Source organism: Callospermophilus lateralis, chromosome 13 (assembly GCF_048772815.1).
Source record: "Callospermophilus lateralis isolate mCalLat2 chromosome 13, mCalLat2.hap1, whole genome shotgun sequence".
In the NCBI taxonomy this organism is placed as follows: Eukaryota; Metazoa; Chordata; class Mammalia; order Rodentia; family Sciuridae; genus Callospermophilus; species Callospermophilus lateralis.
This window is the reverse complement of record NC_135317.1, coordinates 101,289,084-101,310,879: the sequence shown is the minus strand read 5'-3', so window position 1 is coordinate 101,310,879 and position 21,796 is coordinate 101,289,084. Positions and strand designations below refer to the sequence as shown.

General features: G+C 35.8%; 1 protein-coding gene and 1 non-coding gene across 5 annotated transcripts in view; both read right to left on the bottom strand.

Moving 5' to 3' along the window:
- The window catches only part of Cop1 (COP1 E3 ubiquitin ligase), a 178,873-nt gene that overhangs the window by 8,601 nt on the left and 148,476 nt on the right, over positions 1 to 21,796 (bottom strand). The gene's annotated exons all lie outside the window — the stretch shown is intronic.
- Positions 21,034 to 21,174, bottom strand: LOC143379739 (small Cajal body-specific RNA 3). The gene has a single exon (XR_013088522.1).

The window sequence follows — 21,796 nt, the reverse complement described above, 5'->3', positions numbered from 1 at the left end:
ATACGGGGTAAAAATGGGAGTTCATAACCCACTTGAATCAAAGTGTGAAATATGATATATCAAGAACTATGTAATGTTTTGAACAACCAACAATAAAAAAAAAGTTTCAGAGTTTAGATTTTTGGATTAGTGATACTTGATCTGTATTATCTTATGGTATAAGATTAGGCTCCATATAAAAAATGTAATTTATCTAGATAATCACAGAGGAGAGGTCTAAAGTCTGTACTACACTAAAGAAAAGAAGACTTCTGATAACTACCCACTATGAAGAAACCCTTTCTTTTTGTAACCCTAGCACTGAAGCCAGATTTAAAGATAGGTAGTTAGTTGTTCAGGGCAGTTAGTGTAGTTAGGTAAATCAGGTCTAATATCGAGTAAAATAAACAAAATGGAGGCCATTATAGAGAATGGAAACCAGAGCAGCACTTGGGGAAATTGAAATGTTAGTATCCCCAAGGCCTGGGAACCCATCCTAAGGAACTGTTAAAGAAGCAGCTCCCAGCAAACAGGGAAATCAAAAGCTGCCCCAGGCCCTTCCTGCCCAGATTACTCCTTCAGCCCTCCTATCTCCCACCTTTTGGGCCTTCCCACCTGCATTCTATCACTGTAAGATAAAGGGAAACAAAAGACTGAGTGTGGGAAAGCTGAAAGAAGACCTTAGCTATAAAAAAGGGAAGACCTCATCCTTCCATAGATTCACCTTTTGGGTCCCCTTCTTCCTCTGGGAAGAAGTTCTTTCTGCTGTCCTTTAAGAAAGCTTTTACTTTCCACTCTAAACTGCCTGCTTCTCTGGTATTATACTTCAGCATTCAGGGAAGCAAAGACTTGTCACCAGTAAACTACAGCATTAATAGTCATGTTTGATGCTATTAGAGAGTTACTCTTAACACTTTCACTTGTGGAGAAAGAGAAATAGCTTGTTTAACTATATATCTCTATATCTATATCCATCCCTTTTCTTGTTGTGCTGGGGACTGAACCGAGGGCTTTGTTTATGGCTCACCACTCAGTCACATCTCCAACCCAAATACCTCATTTAGAAAACAGCCAACATATGAATTGGCTGCCTACTTCAAATGATCTTCGAGGGCTGACACAAATGACACAGTGTTCTAAGAATTCTCATAAACATTCAAAACTAACTGAATTTACAAAGAAAAGAAAAATAATAGCTTTGCACATCTCAGTATTCCTCCTCTCTCAAGAGACCATGAAATTACAAAAAAATAATTTAGAACTAATCTGTCAGGCCGTCAGATATTAGCTTAAGATAAATTAATTTTTGCATGCAACAGGAAAATAAAACCAGCTATTTTATAGAGGTCTGGCAGTGATATGTACAGGTTACTACAGTTAGAAGTTTTGAATGAATCCTGTGCATTTTGGATGGCTGGTAATTGCTAGCTGTAGTCTGCTATGCAGAACCTAAAGTAAATATATTCTTTTTTTTAGTAGTTCTACTGCCAAACTCTCCTCACAGCTAAACTAATAAAGTATCTTCTATTTTCTCTTAATATTAAGCATTTAAGAAAAGACAATGGAAAAGTGAGCAGGTCTTTTATAAAAACAAAAATCACATATACCAACATAAACCACCTTGCTTATAATGCCACTGACAGTGAACTAACTTAAACTAACAAATCTGCATCTACTAGAACAGTTTCCTTTTTAGTGGCCATTGCCTATAATGGCTCTTGCAGAAGAGCCATTATAGGCAATGTTAAAATCCTGAGCAAGTTGAAAAATAATAATTATCTGCTTAGATTGCAATTGGAATATTTATTTCTGGAGACAGATATAATTGATTTTAAGTGTAAGTTTTATTATAGGCATAAACATCTATAATTTATTTTAAGCCTATGATATGTAAATAAAAATAACTTCTATTTCTAGCTATTTCAAATTAAATAAACTGGATTTGTTCTCTTACTATAAACTAGAAACCTGAACAAAATGTGTCTGGCAATACTGAACGGCAGGGTTCTAGTCTCCAAGAGAAGAGAAATAAGTGAGGTGTCTTACTATCACATTGCTTTCTGCTGGGAGGTAATTTCTGGACCACAAAGTAAAGAAGGGGAATCCAAATAGAATAGAGAGGAGTCTGAGCAAAACAGTGGGCTTAATGACTTGAGGAGACAGAGACTTGGGATAGGTAGAATTTGTAAGGCAAAAGTACCACAGAGGAGGAAGCTACAAAGAAGTAGCACTCTGGCAATTCGGCTAGGGGTCCCTTTGATTCTGTGTCCACATAATAAACTCTACATTAGGGTGAAACTACAAGGCTGAGAAAATAACAATAAATACAGAAAACATGAATATTGGGAATGCATAACGTTATCAAATTCCAGAGTTCACAAAGGACTGAGAGATGGTTCAAGTGTTGAGTGCCAGCTAGAGTGAAAAGACCTCATAGACTAGCCCTGGGCACTTAGCCAAGTCCCTTGAGTCACTGAACTTAGTAGGGTTAAGCTAAATGTAAAGTAAATGCTTCTTTAAACCTAAAGAGAGCAAACTATAGCTGTATATATATAACACGCCAATGCCTGTCTTTATGTATTTAAATTTTACTGGAACACGGCTATCATTATTTATTTATATATATTATCTATGGCAGCCTTTGCACTGTAGTGGCAATGTCAATGATCCATAACATACAATATGGCCTATACAACCTGAAATATTTGCTATCTAGTCCTTCATAGCAAGTGTCCTGATTGCTACTTTGGATTTACCCAACAAAGCTTGAAAACAAGGGTTAAAGAACCAAGTTTATTTTAAAAACATAACTTTTTGTCAAGGCAAACTTCAGAACTTCTAAGAATTCAACAAAATTTAGACATTCAACAACAAGGCATATAAACCCATGAAAGAAAAATCAATAAACACATTAAGTAATGACAAAGACAATAAAAATATCATGAGAATTTTCAAGGGTATTATAATTATATTTCAAGTGTTTAAAGGAAACAGTGAATTTAATGAGAAAAGCAATGGAAGGCATAGTTATAAAAACCAAATGGAACCTATGTACCTGAAAAGTACAATATTTGAAATGAGAAATTCATTGGATGGGCATAACCAGGGAGAAAGATGAAATAATGGAGAACAACACAATAATATATTTGACAAACAGGAAACAAAACAAAACAAATCTGAAGCAGGGGAAAAAGACTGGGGGAAAAACAGAGATTAGCATTTTAGCGGCCTATATAGGACAATATGCAATCTAATCAATGTATAATTAAAATCTCAAATAGAAGAGGGACCGAAGAAAAAGTATATGAATACATGAGATAAAATCTTTTCAAATTTGTAAATTTGAAAAACCCACATCTTAGAAGTTTAACAATTTTCATACAGAAAAAAATACCACAACAAGGCACATCAGTTACGTGGCTGAAAACAACAAACTTTTGAAAATATCCAGAGGAAAAAAGACAATTATATGTAGAGGAACAAGAAACAATTTAGCAACAGAGGCAGTATAAACCAGAAGATGATATCTTTAAAATTATGAAAAGAGAGAGCTGTCAATCTAGACATATTATCTCAAAATGAAGACAAAACATTTTCAGATAAAACAAATCTAAGGTCATTTTTTTTAACAAGCAGATCTATACTATAAGACATTATTAAAGAAAGTTCTAAAAGCTGAAGGAATGTAATATCACATGAGAATTCATATATAAAAAAGGAGATGCAAACTGCTGAAAATGGTCAATATGTAGAAGAATATAAAATATATTTGTTTGTTTTAAAATTTCCTTAACAGGTGACTGACAACTTAAAGTAAATGTAAGTAATAGTTGACTACTTAAGCTAAATGTAATATAATACTAATGCATTATGGTGATTATAATATTTACAGAAGTAAAATATGATATCAAAAGCACAAGGATAAAAAGGGAAAACAGGAGCATATTGTTGTAAGGCTTTTCCATTTTGCATTGTGGTAAAATATAATCCAAAGCATAGAATGTAGAAACTTCAACATGAATATTATAAACTTTAGAAAACTCAGTAACAATGTAAAAGAAATAATAAAGTTAATAAGCTAGTAAGACAAATAAATTATAAACATAATTTTGAAAAGAAAAGAAATAAGGGTCAGTGGAACATAGAACAGATAGGATAAATAGAAAAAGAATAGGATGACAAACATGATTCCAACCACATTGATAATTAAATGTAAATGGTTTAAATACTGTAATTAAATGCAGAGATCATAAGACTGGATAGAAAGGTCTAACTCAATGCTATCCATAAGAAACACATTTTAAATATAAAAAATATAGGCATAAAATAAAAGAAAAAAGTTAACCATGTGAAGACTAATCACAAGAACACTGAAATGGCTATACTGATATAAGAAAAAGTGGAGGGACCTGGAAGATGGCGGCGAATGGAGTGCATCACCCCCGTGTACTGCGTCACTGCGCAGGTGAATGACGAGTTAGAACGGCCAAAAGCTATCTTGTTAGGAATTTCCAGCAAAATTGGGGTGCACCGAAACCTAGAGGAAGGATTTCCATTGCCCGAGGATCGGTTACTGGGGCTCAACCACAAGTGAACTGTCCGCCCGGAGATTCAAGCTGTTTATTCAGCGGCCCGCCCCACTGCTAGAGACTGTGGCGCGCTGCGAAATGGCGTCCCTAGAAACGGTGAGCTAGCCATGCGAGAAACGGTGCTGCAGATTCTGTGGGCTCCTGCCGGCTGTGCCCTCACTGTGCTCCGGGCTGAGTTCTGGGTTTCAGATGGGGGAAGGAAGCGGTCCAGTTCTGTCCTCCACACCAGTCAGCCCACCAAGGAAGCCAGCGGCCACCATCTTGGAGAGCTGACGTCACCATCCCCAGTTTTCGACAGATTGCAGCAGCGATAGAACAGGTCTGTGTCATTTAGACTATCTCCCATACAGCGGGGAATTCACATAAAATCTCTCCCCGGCTTTCCGGGGGCGTGATTAACAGAGTGAGCGTGAATAGACGCGTGGGGAAAGGTAAAGGCACCTGACCTCCAACACCCCCCTCCCACCAGCGGTGAAAACAAAACCTGTCGCGCCAGCTCTCGGAGGAGGGGCTAGCGGAGGGAATCAAAACAATAATGTGCGGGTTCCAAAAAGCCGCGCTCCACGTCCAGGAAACTGCAGGCACAGAGTGTGGCTTGAACCGCAGAAAGGTATCACACTGGGAAACGCCTGGCTGACAGGAGAAGCCAGGGGACTAGAAACCAGGAATAAACCTAAGCTAACAGGTTTTGGGGGGGGCGGGCGGCATCACACGGATTGTTTCCTAGAGCTGGAGGGCAAAATCTTGGCCTGGAAGGCACAGCACCACCTACTGGAAGCGAAGAAAATAGAAGCCTAACAGTGTCCCTTTTTTCTTTCTTTATTAAATTTTTAAATTTTAATTTTTATTCTTTTCTATAATTATATAATTTTTTTAAATGTAATTTTTATTTTACTGCATTTTATAATTATTTTTTTATTATCATTTCTTTTTTTTTCTATTCTTTTCTCTTTCTTTCCTCTCTCCCTCTCTCTTGGTTTGCTTCCTTACCTTTTCCCCATCTTTCCTCTTAAGCATGACCACCCAGATTACGTACAACTTACTAAATGCAAATAGATGAATATTACGAATCGGTCCATAGTCTGCCTAAGCCCTTAACTACTCCCAAGTACTCCTGTCTATTCTCGTTAATATCCACCTGCATTTGAGAAACCCCCAAAGAAGCTAACATATACTAACCTCCATACCATCAAATCGCCCGACCTCAACATAAAATCCTAAGTTCAAACCTCAATTCTATACATGCCATCAAATTCTGTAGGCCTTTAATGAAACTGATGAATTTACCTTAAATCACAATTTAATCCAACATCTCTAAACACTGTCTCCCAACACAAAGGAGAGATATTGGAAGTATAAAAACCAAAACAAATTTAAAGAAGAAAACAGAAACACAGCAGTCAAACAGAGTTGGAAAGTAACGTGAGCACCATGAAAAAACAAGGGAAAAAAGGATTACAAACAATGCAGGACAACTTAAATTCACAGGAGAACCTAGAGGCATCAGAAAAACGGACAGAGAAAGAACTCAAGGCATACCTAACTTAGATGGAACGGAATCTTAGAGAAGACTTTAGACAGCAAGTCCAAACAATGAAAGTATACTTTGAAAACGAATTAAATAGGCAAATTCAAATGGCAAAGAACAAGCTCTACCAGGAGATAGAGATTTTAAGAAAAAAATCAAACAGTAATCCTAGAAATGCAGGAAACCAAAAACCAAATTTAAAAAATCAAACGAGAATATTACAAATAGACTAGATCAAATAGAAGTCAGAACATCAGATAATGAAGACAAAGTTTATCAACTTGAAAATAATATAGTCAACACAGAAAGGATCCTAAGAAACCACCAGCAATCTATCCAAGAGATATGGGATGTCATAAAAAAAACCAAACTTGAGAGTCATCGGGATAGAAGAAGGTATAGAGGTTCAAACCAATGGAATGAACAATCTATTGAATGAAATAATCCTAGAAATCTTCACAGATATGAAAGATGGAATGGATTGCCAAATCATGGAGGCCTACAGGACCCCAAACATACAAAACCGTAATAGACCAACTCCAATACACATAATTATGAAGATATCCAACATATAGAACAAGGAGAGAATATTAAAAGCTATGAGAGAAAGAAGGCAGATTACAGTCAGGGGTAAACCAATTAGGTTAACGGCTGATTTTTCATCACAGACGTTGAAAGCAAGAAGATCCTGGAACAATGTATTTCAAACCCTGAAAAATAATGGATTCCAATCAAGAATACTGTATCCAGCAAAATTAAGCTTCAGATTTGACAATGAAATTAAAATATTTCACGATAAACAAAAGTTAAAAGAATTCGCAGCCAGAAAACCAGCACTGCAAGGCATTTTGAGCAAAACACTACAAGAAGAGGAATTGAAAAACAGCACCCAAAACTAACAGTGGGAGGTAACTCAGTAAACAGAAGAAAAAAAATAACCAAAAAGGAAAAACGTGCCATATTAAAATAAATAAATAAATAAGCATGACTGGAAGTACAAACAATATATCAATAGTAACCTTAAACGTTAATGGCTTAAATTCACCAATCAAAAGACAAAGGCTAGTAAACTGGATTAAAAAAACAAACCCAACAATATGCTGCCTTCAGGAGACTCATATGATAGGAAAAGACATACACAGGTTGAAAGTGAAAGGTTGGGAAAAATCATACCACTCACATGGTCCTCGGAAGCAAGCAGGACTGGCCATACTCATATCGAATAAAATCAACTTCAAATCTAAGTTAATAAAAGGGGATAAAGAAGGACACTATATACTGTTAAAAGTAACCATCCACCAACAAGACATAACAATTATCAATATGTATGCACCAAACAATGGTGCTGCAACGTTCATAAAACAAACTCTCCTCAAGTTCAAGAGTCAAATAGACCACAACACAATAATTATGGGTGATTTCAACACACCGCTCTCTCCATTGGACAGATCTACCAGACAAAAGCTGAATAAAGAATCTATAGAACTCAATAACACAATCAATAACCTAGACTTAACCGACATATATAGAATATATCAACCATCATCAAGTGGATACACATTCTTCTCAGCAGCACATGGATCCTTCTCAAAGATAGACCATATATTATGCCATAGGGCAACTCTTAGTAAATATAAAGGTGTGGAGATAATACCATGCATCTTATCTGATCATAATGGAATGAAACTGGAAATCAATGATAAAAGAAGGAAGGAAAAATCCTGCATCACCTGGAAAATGAACAATATGTTACTGAATGATCAATGGGTTACAAAAGACATAAAGGAGGAAATCAAAAAATTCTTAGAGATAAATGAAAATACAGACACAACATATTGAAATCTATGGGACACAATGAAAGCAGAACCTAAATCCTTATGACATATCATTACAAAAATTAATTCTAAACAGATCAAACATATAAATGCAAAAGCTAAAATAATAAGGCCTCTAGGAAAAAAGTAGGATAAAATCTTTGGGGTTGGTCATATTCATACAAACATACTATATATAAAAAAAAAAAAAACCCAAATAACCCAGTCAACAAGTGGGTCAAGGACCTGAACAGACACTTCTCAGAAGAGGATATACAATTAATCAACAAATATATGAAAAAATGCTCATCATTTCTAGCAATCAGAGAAATGCAAATCAAAACTACTCTAACATATCATCTCACTCCAGTCAGAATGGCAGCTATTATGAAGACAAACAACAATAAGTGTTGGAGAGGATGTGGGGAAAAAGGCACACTCATACATTGCTGGTGGGACTGCAAATTGGTACAGCCAATATGGAAAGCAGTATGGAGATTCCTTCGAAAACTGGGAATGGTACCATCATTTGACCCAGCTGTCCTTCTCCCCGGACTAAATCCAAAGGACTTAAAAACAGCATACTACAGGGACACAGCCACCTCAAATGACACAACTCACAACAGCTAAACTGGGGAGCCAACCTAGATGCCCTTCAGTGGATGAATGGATAAAACAAAAAGTGACATATATACACAATGGAATTTTACTTAGCATTAAAAGAGAATAAAATCATGGCATTTGCAGGTAAATGGATGATGTTGGAGAAGATAATGCCACGTAAAGTTAGCCAATCCCCAAAAAGACAAATGCCATATACGGAGTCTGATATAAGGAGGCTGACTCATAATGGGGTAGGGAGTGGAAGCGTGGGAGAACTAGATGAATTCTAGATAGGGAAGAGGGGTGGGAGGAAAAGGGAGGGGGCAGAGGATTAGCAAGGGTGGTGGAATGTGAGGGACACCATTATCCAAAGCACACGTATGAAGACTCGAATTGGGTATCAACACTTTATATACAAACAGATATGAAAAAATGTGGTGTATACATATATATAAATATATGTATAATAAAAATTATAGTGCAAAAGAAATATACTTTATATATAAACATATGAAAAATTGTGGTACATATATGTAATAAGAATTGTAATGCAAAACAAAAACAACCAAAGTACATGTATAAAGGCATGAATTGGCGTGAGCATACTCTATATACAAAGATACGAAATACTGTACTCTATATGTGTAATGAGAACTGTAATACATTCTGCTGTCGTATAGTTAAAAAAATCAATATAACTTAAAAAAATATACATATAATTTGGCCAATCTCTCACCCTAGAATTTCCCCCCTTCCTCCCTACTTCTCACCCCTGGTCCCTTTCCTCTACTGATCTTTCTTAGATTTTTAGGAGATCCAATTCCACATTTGTTTTCCTTCTGTAGCTTCCACATACAAAAGAAAATATACAATCCTTGACCTGAGTTTGTCTTATTTTACTTAACATGATGGTCTCTAATTCTATCCATTTTCCTGCAAATGCTATAACTTAATTTTTCTTTATGGCTGAATAAAACTCTATTGTGCATACATACCACATTTTCTTTATTCATTCATTGGTTGATGGACACTGAGGCTGGTTCCATAGTTTGGATATTGTAAACTGTACTGCTGTAAACATGGGTATGCATGTACAACTGTAGTGAAATGACTTTAATTCTTAAGGATAAATACCGAGAAGTGGTATAGCCGGATCATATGGCAGTTCCAAGCCCAGTCTTTTGAGAAGTCTCCATACTGATTTCCATAGTAGTCGTACTAATTTACAGTCTCACCAACAGTGTAAAAGTGTTCTTTTTCTCCACATCCTCTCCAGCATTTATTATTGTTTGTATTCTTGATGACCACCATTCTGATTGGGTTGAGGTGAAATCTCAGTGTAGCTTTGATTTGCATTTCCCTAAATGCTAATGATGTTGAACATTTTTTCATGTATTTGTTGGCCATTTGTATTTCTTCTTTTGCCTATTTATTATTGGGTTATTTACTTTTTTTTGGTGTAAAGTTTTTTTGAGTTCTTTCTATATTCTAGATATTAACCCTCTGTCAGAAGAGTAGCTAGCAAGGATTTTCTCCCATTTTGTGGGTTGTCTCTTCACATTCCTAATTGTTTACTATATAAAGCTCTTATCAATTTTTGGAGTCAGAAAGATATGAGTTTAAAGTTCTAACATTTCCAAACTATGTCATCAAGGGCGAGTTACTCAAACTCTCTGAATCTTAATAAAGCTGGGATAAGAGAAATATTGTTATGGAGAAACAAGATACACATGGGCATGAAATAAAATATATATCTTACAAATGACTTTTCTTTTAGTGAAGGAAAGATGTTCTGAGCTCAGGTATTCAAGGAAAGCAAGCATAGTAGCCCAAAGTGATCAAATGGGTAGGAAGAAAATCTGAAGAATATTATGCAGGCTAAAAGAATAATTTAAAAAACCCAAACTGTCAAAAATCATGAAATAAAAATGTTACTTAGTAATAATGTTATAGGTTATTTAACCTTAAAACCAATTCTATCTAATGATCTGCATTATAAAGCTGGGTGTGGTGGTGTATAACCCTGGTTCCTGGGGAGGTTCCTGGGGAGGAGACTCTAAAGTTCGAGGTCAGTCTAAGCAACTCAGTGAGACACTGTTTCAAAATAAAATAAAAGAGGGCTAGGATGCAGCTCAGTGGTAAAGTGCTTGCCTAGCATGCACCAAGACCCTGGGTTTGATTCTCAATATCTTAAAAAAAAGTCTATATTATAAAGGGCCTTTTATATAAAGTCTGTATTATAAAGTCACTTTATAAAGGGACTACCTCCACCTTTAGAAACTGGTCTTGAAAGACACTTCTCCAGAAAAGCCTTCCCTGGCTTCCAAGATGGTAAAAATAAATTAATTATACACATCAACTTGGCTGGATTAAGAAATGCCTAGAGAGTTGATAAAGTGTGTAGGGTATTTGGAAAGAGGATGTCGGTGTGAGCCTGTGGTCAGAGTAGAGAAGATCTGCCCTCAATGTTGAAAATACCATCCAATTGGCTATGGGACTGCATTTAAAAAAAAAAAAAAGGAAAATTAAAAGCAACTCTCCTTCTTGGAACTGAGATCCCCTTCTTCTCCTGCCCTTGAACATCAGAATTCCTAGTTCTCTAGCCTTTAGGCTCCAGAACTTATACCTGGTCCACACCCCTCAACCCTACATTCTTAGGCCTGCTGCCCTGCACTGACAGTTACATTACTGGCTTCTCTGGCTCTTTGGCCTTTGAATTTGGCCTGAGATATGCTATTGGCCTTCCCAGTCTATTGTGGGACCTTTCTGCCTCATGAGCCAATTCCCCTAGTAAATCCCTCTCATGTATCTACTTACAGATATCCTATTATTTCTCTCTCTCTCTCTCTAGAGAATTCCAATACATAAGATAACTTTTCAACTAATTTTACAAAGATAATAAAATTTCATCATTATACTATATGATTGTATTGTGGCTTTGGCACACCGTGATCAAGTAGGATTCATCCCTGGGATGCAAGGCTGGTTCAATATACGGAAATCAATAAATGTTATTCACCACATCAATAGACTTAAAGATAAGAACCATATGATCATCTCGATAGATGCAGAAAAAGCATTCGACAAAGTACAGCATTCTTTATGTTCAAAACTCTAGAAAAACTAGAGATAACAGGAATATACCTCAATATTGTAAAAGCTATCTATGCTAAGCCTCAGGCTAGCATCATTCTGAATGGAGAAAAATTGAAGGCATTCCCTCTAAAATCTGGAACAAGACAGAGATGCCCTCTCTCAAACAACAACAAGTGCTGGCAAGGATGTGGGGAAAAGGGTACACTTGTACATTGCTGGTGGGACTGCAAATTGGTGTGGCCAATTTGGAAAGCAGTATAGAGATTTCTTGGAAAGCTGGGAATGGAACCACCATTTGACCCAGCTATTGCCCTTCTCGGTCTATTCCCTAAAGACCTAAAAGGAACATACTACAGGGACACTGCTACATCGATTTTCATAGCAGCACAATTCACAATAGCAAGACTGTGGAACCAACCTAGATGTCCTTCAATAGATGAATGAATAAAAAAAAATGTGGCATTTATACACAATGGAGTATTACTCTGCATTAAAAAATGACAAAATCATAGAATTTCCAGAGAAATGGATGGCATTAGAGCAGATTATGCTAAATGAAGCTAGCCAATCCCTAAAAAACAAATGCCAAATGTCTTCTTTGATATAAGGAGAGTAACTAAGAACAGAGTAGGGAGGAAGAGCATGAGAAGATGATTAACATTAAACAGGGATGAGAGGTGGGAGGGAAAGGGAGAGAGAAGGGAAATTGCATGGAAATGGAAGGAGACTCTCAGGGTTATACAAAATTACATACAAGAGGAAGTGAGGGGAAAGGGAAAAAAATAACAAGGGGGAGAAATGAATTATAGTAGATGGAGTAGAGAGAGAAGAGGGGAGGGGAGGGGAGAGAGGATAGGAAAGGCAGCAGAATACAAGAGACACTAGTATGGCAATATGTAAATCAGTGGATGTGTAACCGATGTGATTCTGCAATCTGTATATGGGGTAAAAATGGGAGTACATAACCCACTTGAATCAAAATGTGAAATATGATATATCAAGAACTATGTAATGTTTTGAACAACCAACAATAAAAATTAAAAAAAAAATTTTAAAAAATATATATATATATTTGGTACCCAGGATTGAACCCAGGGCCTTGTGCATGTGAGGCAAGCACTCTACCAAATATCCCCAGCTCCTACTTTCTTGTACTTAAGAAATATGAAGTTTCAAGGGGCATCTGAGTGATCTTTCTTCAGAAGAGATGAAAAAGGCTTATTTATAAATAAGGCCACAAATGAAACACGGAAGAGCAAAAGTTGAAATTTCTCAAGAAAAGAGATGGAGGACATGGTCATATAGATGGAATTAATCTGAAAGAAAATGGTTCTGGGGCTGGGGATGAAGCTTAATTGGTAGTGCGCTCGCCTGGCACGCGCAGGGCGCTGGGTTCGATCCTCAGCACCATGTAAAAATAAAAAAAAAATAATAAAGATGTTGTGTCCACTGAAAACTAAAAATAAATAAATAAATTTTAAAAAAATGGTTCTGGGATAATGAGAAATTGTGTGACTGGAAAGCAGCTTGTGTAAGTGTATGCGTACTAGATGATCAGATGGGATTGGTAGGTGGGGTAAGCATAAAAAACGAACTGTACCATACCATAGTTAGAATTTTATTTATGGATAATAAGAAGTTAGTGGCTGTCTTTATGCAAGGAGATAAGAATTAGTTTTTCTCTGATGTTCTAGGAGATCAGAATATTCCACCCCAAAATATGCCAGCCTGGCATTAGGATTATTTTTAGTGGAAGGCACTGAGAAAAGCATAAAAGGGACAAGTTCTACCTTCTTTCTATCTGCTTGAAAACCGATCATAAATTCCGTTTGTGAAAGTATGCACTTCTATCCCACATCCCCAGACACTTATCATGCCAGGAAAGGGATGGCACTCTTATCACTGGAGATATGATGGCACCAAAAGTCTACACAAACCAACCTTACCTATCATTAGTTTCTCATATACTTGCCTTCCTACAATTTTTTTGTCCTTAGAAGCTCAAAGTCCCTCTCTTTTGTCAATTCTGTCTTCTTTTGTCCACATGGCCTAAAAGCCTTGAAACTTAAGACATTCTCTGGATTTTTAAATTGTCTCTATAAATTGTCTCTATAAAGCTCCTTCTAGTATTCCTGGTGCCATATAAAAACTATGAACATCAAATAAACTTATATGTTGTTTAATCCATCTGCTGTGAGTTTATTTTGCATACCCAGAGAATCTTAAGTGGGCAGAGGAGAATTTTCCTCCCTTCCAGTGTTCCATTCCTTCAGTGATGTATCTATCACTTCACATCTGCCTCTCCAGGTACCTAGAGTTATCTTCTTTAGTCTTATCTTTTAATAAAACTTTTAAATTCACATATTAAGTTAAACAAGTTAAATTCTAGGAAAGCAAAATAAAATTTTGTGTACTAGGAGGTAGGAGATTATAATTACATCCTCAAATACAGTTCAAAATTTACATCTTTAAATAAAAAATTGTAATGTGGGTCCAACCTTTACATTTTAAAAAAGATAGATGTTACCTGTAAGTATTTTCTGTTATTTCCTGAAAGGAAACTAAATATGGAAAAAAAACCAAGTTACTCAAATACTTAATAACTACATAATGAACTCTATTTTTAATCTTCTCTCATTAAATGCAGGCTAGCTACTACTATAGTATTTTTATTTAGCAATTTCAATTTCCAGCCCAGTAAGCATTGAGAGCTATCTAATGCCCACAGAAGAAGGTGCCTCTCCCTCTGTCTTGCTAAGTGGCCTAGGCTTGCTTTAAACATGTGATGCTTCTTCCTCAGACTCCCCAGTACCTGGGGTTACAAGCATGTACTACCATCCGTTTCCTAGTTTTATTCTGTAACATTATATAGAAAATACTATTCTAATTTCATAGAATAGAAACCTTTCTGAGGCATAGAAAGGTTAAGTAACTCATGCAAAGTTACTTAATATCTACTTAAGTAACTCATCCACAGCTCATACATGATGGCAACAGGAAGCAATATGGCAACCTGGCTCCAGCACTAACCAGAACATTACCCTCTGACCGAAGATATAAATGATATATGCCTCACCCTCTATGCTTAGTGTTTTAAAAGCTCCAACCTGCCACACAAGGACCTAAAAAAAAATCACCAATATTTTCTCCTAAACAAGTTTCTAGTTTGTGTCATAAAACAAAGTAAGACAAACTCTCTGAAGATTATAATCTTTAATCTTGTATTTCCTCTTAAAAGTAACACACAGAACACTGTTAGAGACATGAGGAATATAAAATACACTGAAATACTAGTGATAATTGTCTTTTAAAAAAAACCAAAAACTGTAGTTAAGGTGGTCAGTGAAAATTAATGTAAGCAGTTCGGACTTCAACAGTTTGCCTTAAAAGCCCTGAATTTTCTTCTTCAGGTATTCACTAAGTTAAAACTGTATATCTACTTAAGTCCTTTAGACATATGTTTGGTGAAAGGGTAAATCCTTCTGAACATCATCATAGAGTGGTTTCAAATAAAGATCCCTAGAGGATAGAGAACAGCAAGGAAGACAGTTCAATTTAATATTTCTCTTTAAATAAAGAAGTAAATGTATTTGAGATAAGTTGGCTTCAAACAAGAAAAATTCACAATCTACATTATAACTGTCAATTCTATAACAGTCTCTCCATTGAGATTCTTGTCCTATTTGGACAAAGCCATTTACTTTCTTTATGAAAACAGATTTCTGGTTTTCTCATTGCCAGAAAAAAAAGTATGTTTTTTTTTTTTGGCCAGTGGTGGGTATGTTACTGGGGATTGAAAACAGGAGTCCTTTAACACTGAAATACATCTTCAGTCCTTCTTATTTTTTAAAATTTTGAGATAGGATCTAAGTTTCTGAGGCAAACTTGTGATTCTCAGGCCTCAGTCAACACAATGCTGAGACTGCAGGGATGTGCCACCACACCTGGCTTAGGAAAGTGTTAATTTGGAGTGATGATTTGTGTCATAGCCACTTTAAGCTTTTTTTCATATCAAAATTATAAACACAAAAGTATGGGTTTTTGCTAATTTTTTTTCTTTCTGAATGGAAGAGGTAAAAGGGTATTAGTATTTGTACTTCAACTGCATCCTGAAAATTAAAATGATTTTTCTCCTCATGCAGTTCATGGATGGTGTGTACAAATACACTGTTTACTCAGGATCCTCTTGCAGCCAAAGAATACTTTCAAATCAATTTTCCCTTCTGGCTGTGGGTTGTTTTTTTTTTGGCAGGGGGCGGGGGTGTACCATGGATTGAACTCAGGGGCACTCGACCACTGAGCCACATCCCCAGCCCTATTTTGTATTTTATTTAGAGACAGGGTCTCATTGAGTTTCTTATCACCTCACTTTTTGCTAAGGCTGGCTTGAACTCCCAAACCTCCTGTCTCAGCCTCCCTAACCGCTGGGATTATAGGTATGTGCCACTGCACCTGGCTCAGTTGTTCTTTTTATGAATGATCCACAGCTGCCTTATGAACATCCACATCACTTCTCCTTAGAACAGATACAGATATAATATGTAGATTCTTAACAGTTTTTCTTAGATCAATGCTTTAAGTGACAATATTCAAATGTCCAATTCCATCAGTCCCTTTTATTTACTTCATAACATCCCCAAACCTTCAGGTGCTTACCTCTGTTACCCTCTGACTTAAATTCAGAAGAGAAAGCACTCAAGCTTCTGACATTTTGATGCTTCATCATACTAAGTTGTAGTTGATTTGCTGACATGCAAAATCATTTATTTGTTAAAACCACTTTATAGTAGATCTTCTTTTTAGAAAAGTCATGTTTTTATTGTTTTTGGATTTTAGAGTTAAATACATTTTTGTTGGGCTTTGATTAATCAAAAGAGTCCCCCGTGTGAACAAAAGTTTGTCTTTATACAATTATAAAGCTAGACTGAATGTGGACAGCATGTGAGAATCTATATAACGTTATTTAAACAAAGGTTCCAAGATGATCTTCAAAGGTTTTTAAAGGAATGCTATTCATAAGCTCAACAGTTTTTGTCCCTGACCCTTCTTTCAGTATGTGGTTTTTCAGACTTGACCTGGAAAAAGTATATTTAAATATGTTGAAGAAAGAAACCATAATCTATCAAAAAGAGGCTTTTCCCATTTACTCTAAAGTATTATTATGGTTAGCCCTCCATGCATTCTAAAAAGATGTAATTAGTTGTTTGAAGACAGACAATAAATGAACTTTATGTCTCATTTCACTATCTTAAAGAGATATTAGGAAAAGACACCCTGTAGCCCCAGTTACCTGGGATGCTGAAATGGGAGGATCACCTCTGCACACAAGTTTGAAATCAGCCTGAACAACATGGTAAGGGTCTGTCTCAAAATTTCTGTCAATATCATAACCATATATTGAACACTTTTAAGCCAGTTACTTGGCTAGAGCTTTACTGGATTATTTCACTTAATCTGCACAACTATCCAATGAGATTAAATAACTTCTCCAAATTCATATACTCAGCTAAGGAATAGCAAAGCCAGGAATCTACTTGTGTAGTCTAATAAATACACTAGTGCTGGTTTGTATAATATTGACTGAGGGAGTTTATCACATGTCTGGACACATTCTGAATTTACTAAATGGGAACAGAAGAAGAAAGGAGTCTGAGACAAGTATTTTACATGTGCAAGAGTGCCTCAGTTCTTACACACTAAATGTCAAATTTCATACAGCTAATTCCTAAATGCTTTATTAAATATGCAAATTTGATTTTTTATTTATCTTTGTATGATTTAGGGGCTATCACTTAAAGAAAGGGCTTGGCCACAGAACCAAGTAGTAGGAAGTGGTCATAGTCAGAATATAGGACTTAGCTCCCCTCTCCCATTCCAATTTGAGATCCTGGATCCTGGAGTTTTTTTTTTTTTTTTAAATCATCAAGGAACACTTTCAAAAGCATCCTTTAAACCCAAATTCTCTCTTCCCTTTCCACTTAGGTATCCCTGCTTAGGATGATATGAATCCCTTCTCATTTTAAACTATCAAGATGATTATAAATAAAATGGGTAAGTCGCAATCTTTGGTAGAATGGATTATTTTATATAATCACACACACACACATTTTTTTTTTTTAGTTGTAGTTGAACACAATACCCCCATTTTATTTATTTATTTTTATGTGTTACTGAGGATCAATCTCGGCGCCTTGTACATGCCCACAATCCCAGCAAGGATCCTTCTTTTAGTAAATTATTATACTTCCATTTTTTTGACTGAATTTCAGACAAATATCTGCTCTTACAATAAATCTAACAAGTGGGAAAATTGATTTACACTGCTAATCAAAAGGATTCCTAGATTTGGTGCCTTATAATATCTTCAATTCCAAAATTTTAAAGATTTTTCTGAATAAACAATGTAAATAGTTCATACTGAAGACTTTTTACATCATTCTAAGACAAGGTGAAACAGATCTTTTATGGCAAACTGATGTTGCTCTGAAAATAAACAGAAACCACAACTGAATTTTATCATTGGAATTTATCTTTACTAAATAAATATAAAATTAGCATTCTTGCTGGATGTGGTGTGCACACCTGTAATCCCAGAGGCTTGGGATGGAGGCTAAGGCAGGAAGATCAAGTTCAAAGCCAGCCTCAGCAATTTAGCATGGACCAAAACAACTTAGTAAGATCCTATTTCAAAATAATAAAATAAAAAAAAGGGGGCTGGGTATGTGGCTCAGTAGTTAAGTGCCTGTGCGTTCAATCTCTGGTATTCCCACCCTCAAAAAAAAAAACCAAAAAAAAAAAAAAAAAAAAAAAAACCTCAACATTCTTTAAAAACAATTTGGTATGGACAATTCTCTCTAGATAAATGGACATATACATATAGGTTAGTCTAGTGAGCTCTGTTTTGTTTTTAATATTTATTTTTTAGTGGAAGTTGAACATAATCTTTATTTTATCTATTTATTTTTATGTGGTGCTAAGGATCAAACCCAGGACCTCGCACATTCGAGGAGAGAGCTCTACTCCTGAGCCATAACCCCAGCCCAAGCTGTTTTTTTATAGGGCATCTACGAGTTTAATGTTTTGAAAGGCTGACTGAATACCTTAAAAATGTAAAGATTTCAAAACAGTTGAAATGCACACCTGTTACTTCAGAATGAAGTGTGTGTGTAGACAGACAGACATAAACACACATATAGAAAGGAAAAAGAAGACCTACCTCAATGGAGAATCTACCTCCACCAGAATAATCAGATTCTGTCCCATTTCCTTCCTGCCCTTCATCTTTTTCTTTTTTTCCTCCTGTTAAGACTTCTTGTTTTTATCTGGGTCTCAGAGAATCTTGCATTCATAATTATAGTATGCATGACACAAGGTGTTCTCAGAGATGGGTGTTAAAAATTTTTAACAGGTACAGATAGAAACCTATTATAAAAACTGGTATAGGTGTACTACTTACATACCTGATTGTCCCTGATTTTAGCTTTTAATTGTTCCTTCCCCATAAAATTAGCTATGATTTCTTTTGCTCTCTTAATTATAATAATAAGCATAATAGTAAATATAATAATAAACAACCATCTCTATATTATCATAAGATTTAAAGTTCATTTTGTGAGAATCAAAGCCTGAAGCTCCCACAAATCATAAAGCAGAGCAGGCTATGTAAATAATGGCTTTGGTACAGTGTGCCGAACACTTTACTTTCAAATAAGCTCTCCTCTGATGAAAGTCATTAGCTCTGATTTGTTACATATATGAGGATCATTTGGTTCCTATATTCATATATCTGGTTTGAGTAGACTATACATAATAATTTCAGAGGGGTTTGTGGAGAAGATAGCTGAGAGGCACATAGCTAAGATTTGGCCAGAAAGGGTGAAGAAATACACATCCAGATCCATGTGAGAACAAACTGAAGGGCATGGTAGCAAGGAGACTCAAAAAAGAAAGGCACTGCAAAAGGATTTAAGAAATAAGAAACAAAGGGAAAATACTATATTTCTTTTTCTTCACTGAGGCATTCTAAAAAGTAACAACAGTGGTGAAGATACTATTCAAATATATTTGTAAACATAAGTTAAGATCATTTTGGTCACAAGGCATAATTTTCCTTTGAATTACACTTACATAATATTTAAGCTGCTGATATTTAGAGGTCATTTTAGTGAAGGGTCTTGGATGTAGATTTTAATTTTATTATTTAAAAACACCAAAAAAAATGTAGTGAGGAGAAAATCTGATAAAGTTCACTGAAATAAAGAACAGAGTAAACTAGGAATTTTTAATAAGCCTAGAAAAATAAAGCTACTCACATTACAACTGTATGGTGCAAAAACTACTCAGGGTAAGAAATATGGGGGTTTCAGAATCATAAACAAGGATTTTCATATAATTAATTCTAGATAAAACTAGCAGGAACTTATCTGCTATGTATCACACCTCAGTGCATAAGAAAGGCCATTTAGCTCCTATCCTTACCCCTCCCCTCACCAACTTAGCAGAACACAGTCTGAAAAACCAAGATTTCAAATTCAGTACCAAGAAGTAAATACTTGGTGTTTTAGTCAGCTTTTGCTTGCTGTGACCAAAACATCTGAGAAAAATTACTTAGAGGAGCAAAAGTTTCTTTGGAGCTCAAGTTTCAGGACTCAGAACAGAGAGGGCTGACTACTGCTCTGGGCCCCAGGTAGGACAGAACCTCATGGGGTGAAGGGCCCAGTAGAGGAACACTACTTAACTCATGGTGGATCAGGAAGCAGATTATGAAAGAGGGTAGAGAGAAGGGGAGGGGGAGAGAGGAAGATGCCCTAGAGAAAGATGTACCCTTACCCTCAGTGACACACCTCCTCTAGTCATGTTCTACCTGCCTATAGTTACCAATCAGTCCATTCAAACTGGGAGGGACCAATTAGATTTTATAGCTCTCATAATCTAATCATTTTGCCTCTGAATATTCCTGCATTAATAAGAGCTTTTGGACGACACCTCATATCCAAACATTTGTATCCAGCTTTTCTTAGAAATGGTCATTTCTTTGAACTGTGGTTAGACTTAAAAGATGACATAAAATGTATTTTGGAAAAAAATTTATTTTCTTGGTTAAAAAAAAAATTCCATTAAAGCTACCTCTAATCAGCTGTTCTACATATAAATCAGTTTTAGATGATTACTGATAACCTTTACTTATAAGTCAATCTGGTCCATAAGAAAAATATTTCTTCGTTCATTCCACTTCCTGACTGTAGGTTCCTTAAATAAATAAATAGTAATACCTACTTTCAAAAAACAAAATATCTCAAAATAATTAAAATGATGCAGAAATGACTTTACTTGGTTGCCTATTTTTTCAATAATCTCATTTATTTACCTGGTAGAGATACTAAGCCAAATGGCCAGGAAAGCAGTATACAGTGATAGTTTTCAAGTTGTATGGAGGGGAACGATCAGACTTAGCCAGCTGTCTTAAGTCAGACAGAGACCTCCATGTTTATGTAGGACTGCTGCAAACTGTAGACAAAGGGGAGTTTTTCATTTGTCTACATGGTTGGTTCCTGCAGCTTCCATTTTTGGTATGTTTTATTATATGATGACTTGACTTTCGTTATTTGGCTATTCATGTTCCAGTTTTTTAACTACATAGAATTTTCATTTAAATACACGTTAATACATTCAAACAAGTTTGAAAACAAAAAAACGAGATTCAGATAAGAGAGAACTATTAAAAAGACACTTTAGTATACAAAGTCAAAGTGATTTGTATAGAGAAAAGGTTACCCATAGAACATGTACAAAGAAGGACTGCCAAACACAAAAACACATGTATTCACCATATCCTCCTGCATTCCTATGCTTTCCAGGTCTTCTCTCCAAGCAGCCCTAGTCAATATAATTATTCTTGCTACACAGAACTCAAATATTACCTCCAAACAACTTTGACCTGCGTCACATGTCAGAATCTCTGGTCCCTGGATATCCTGAATAAGGCTTGAGAACAATATGCTTAGAAAGACATAGAAGATAGGGGAAAAAAGACTATGCTGCTGATGAATATTAAAAAGAGCCTCTGAACACAGAACTGTTTATTTCTAAGGGTGATTTTGCAAATTTCCTCTAGACTACTGATACAGCTAGCTATTTATAGTTTTGTACTATTTTAGGGATACCCAGTAAAAGTAAAAAAAGCAATG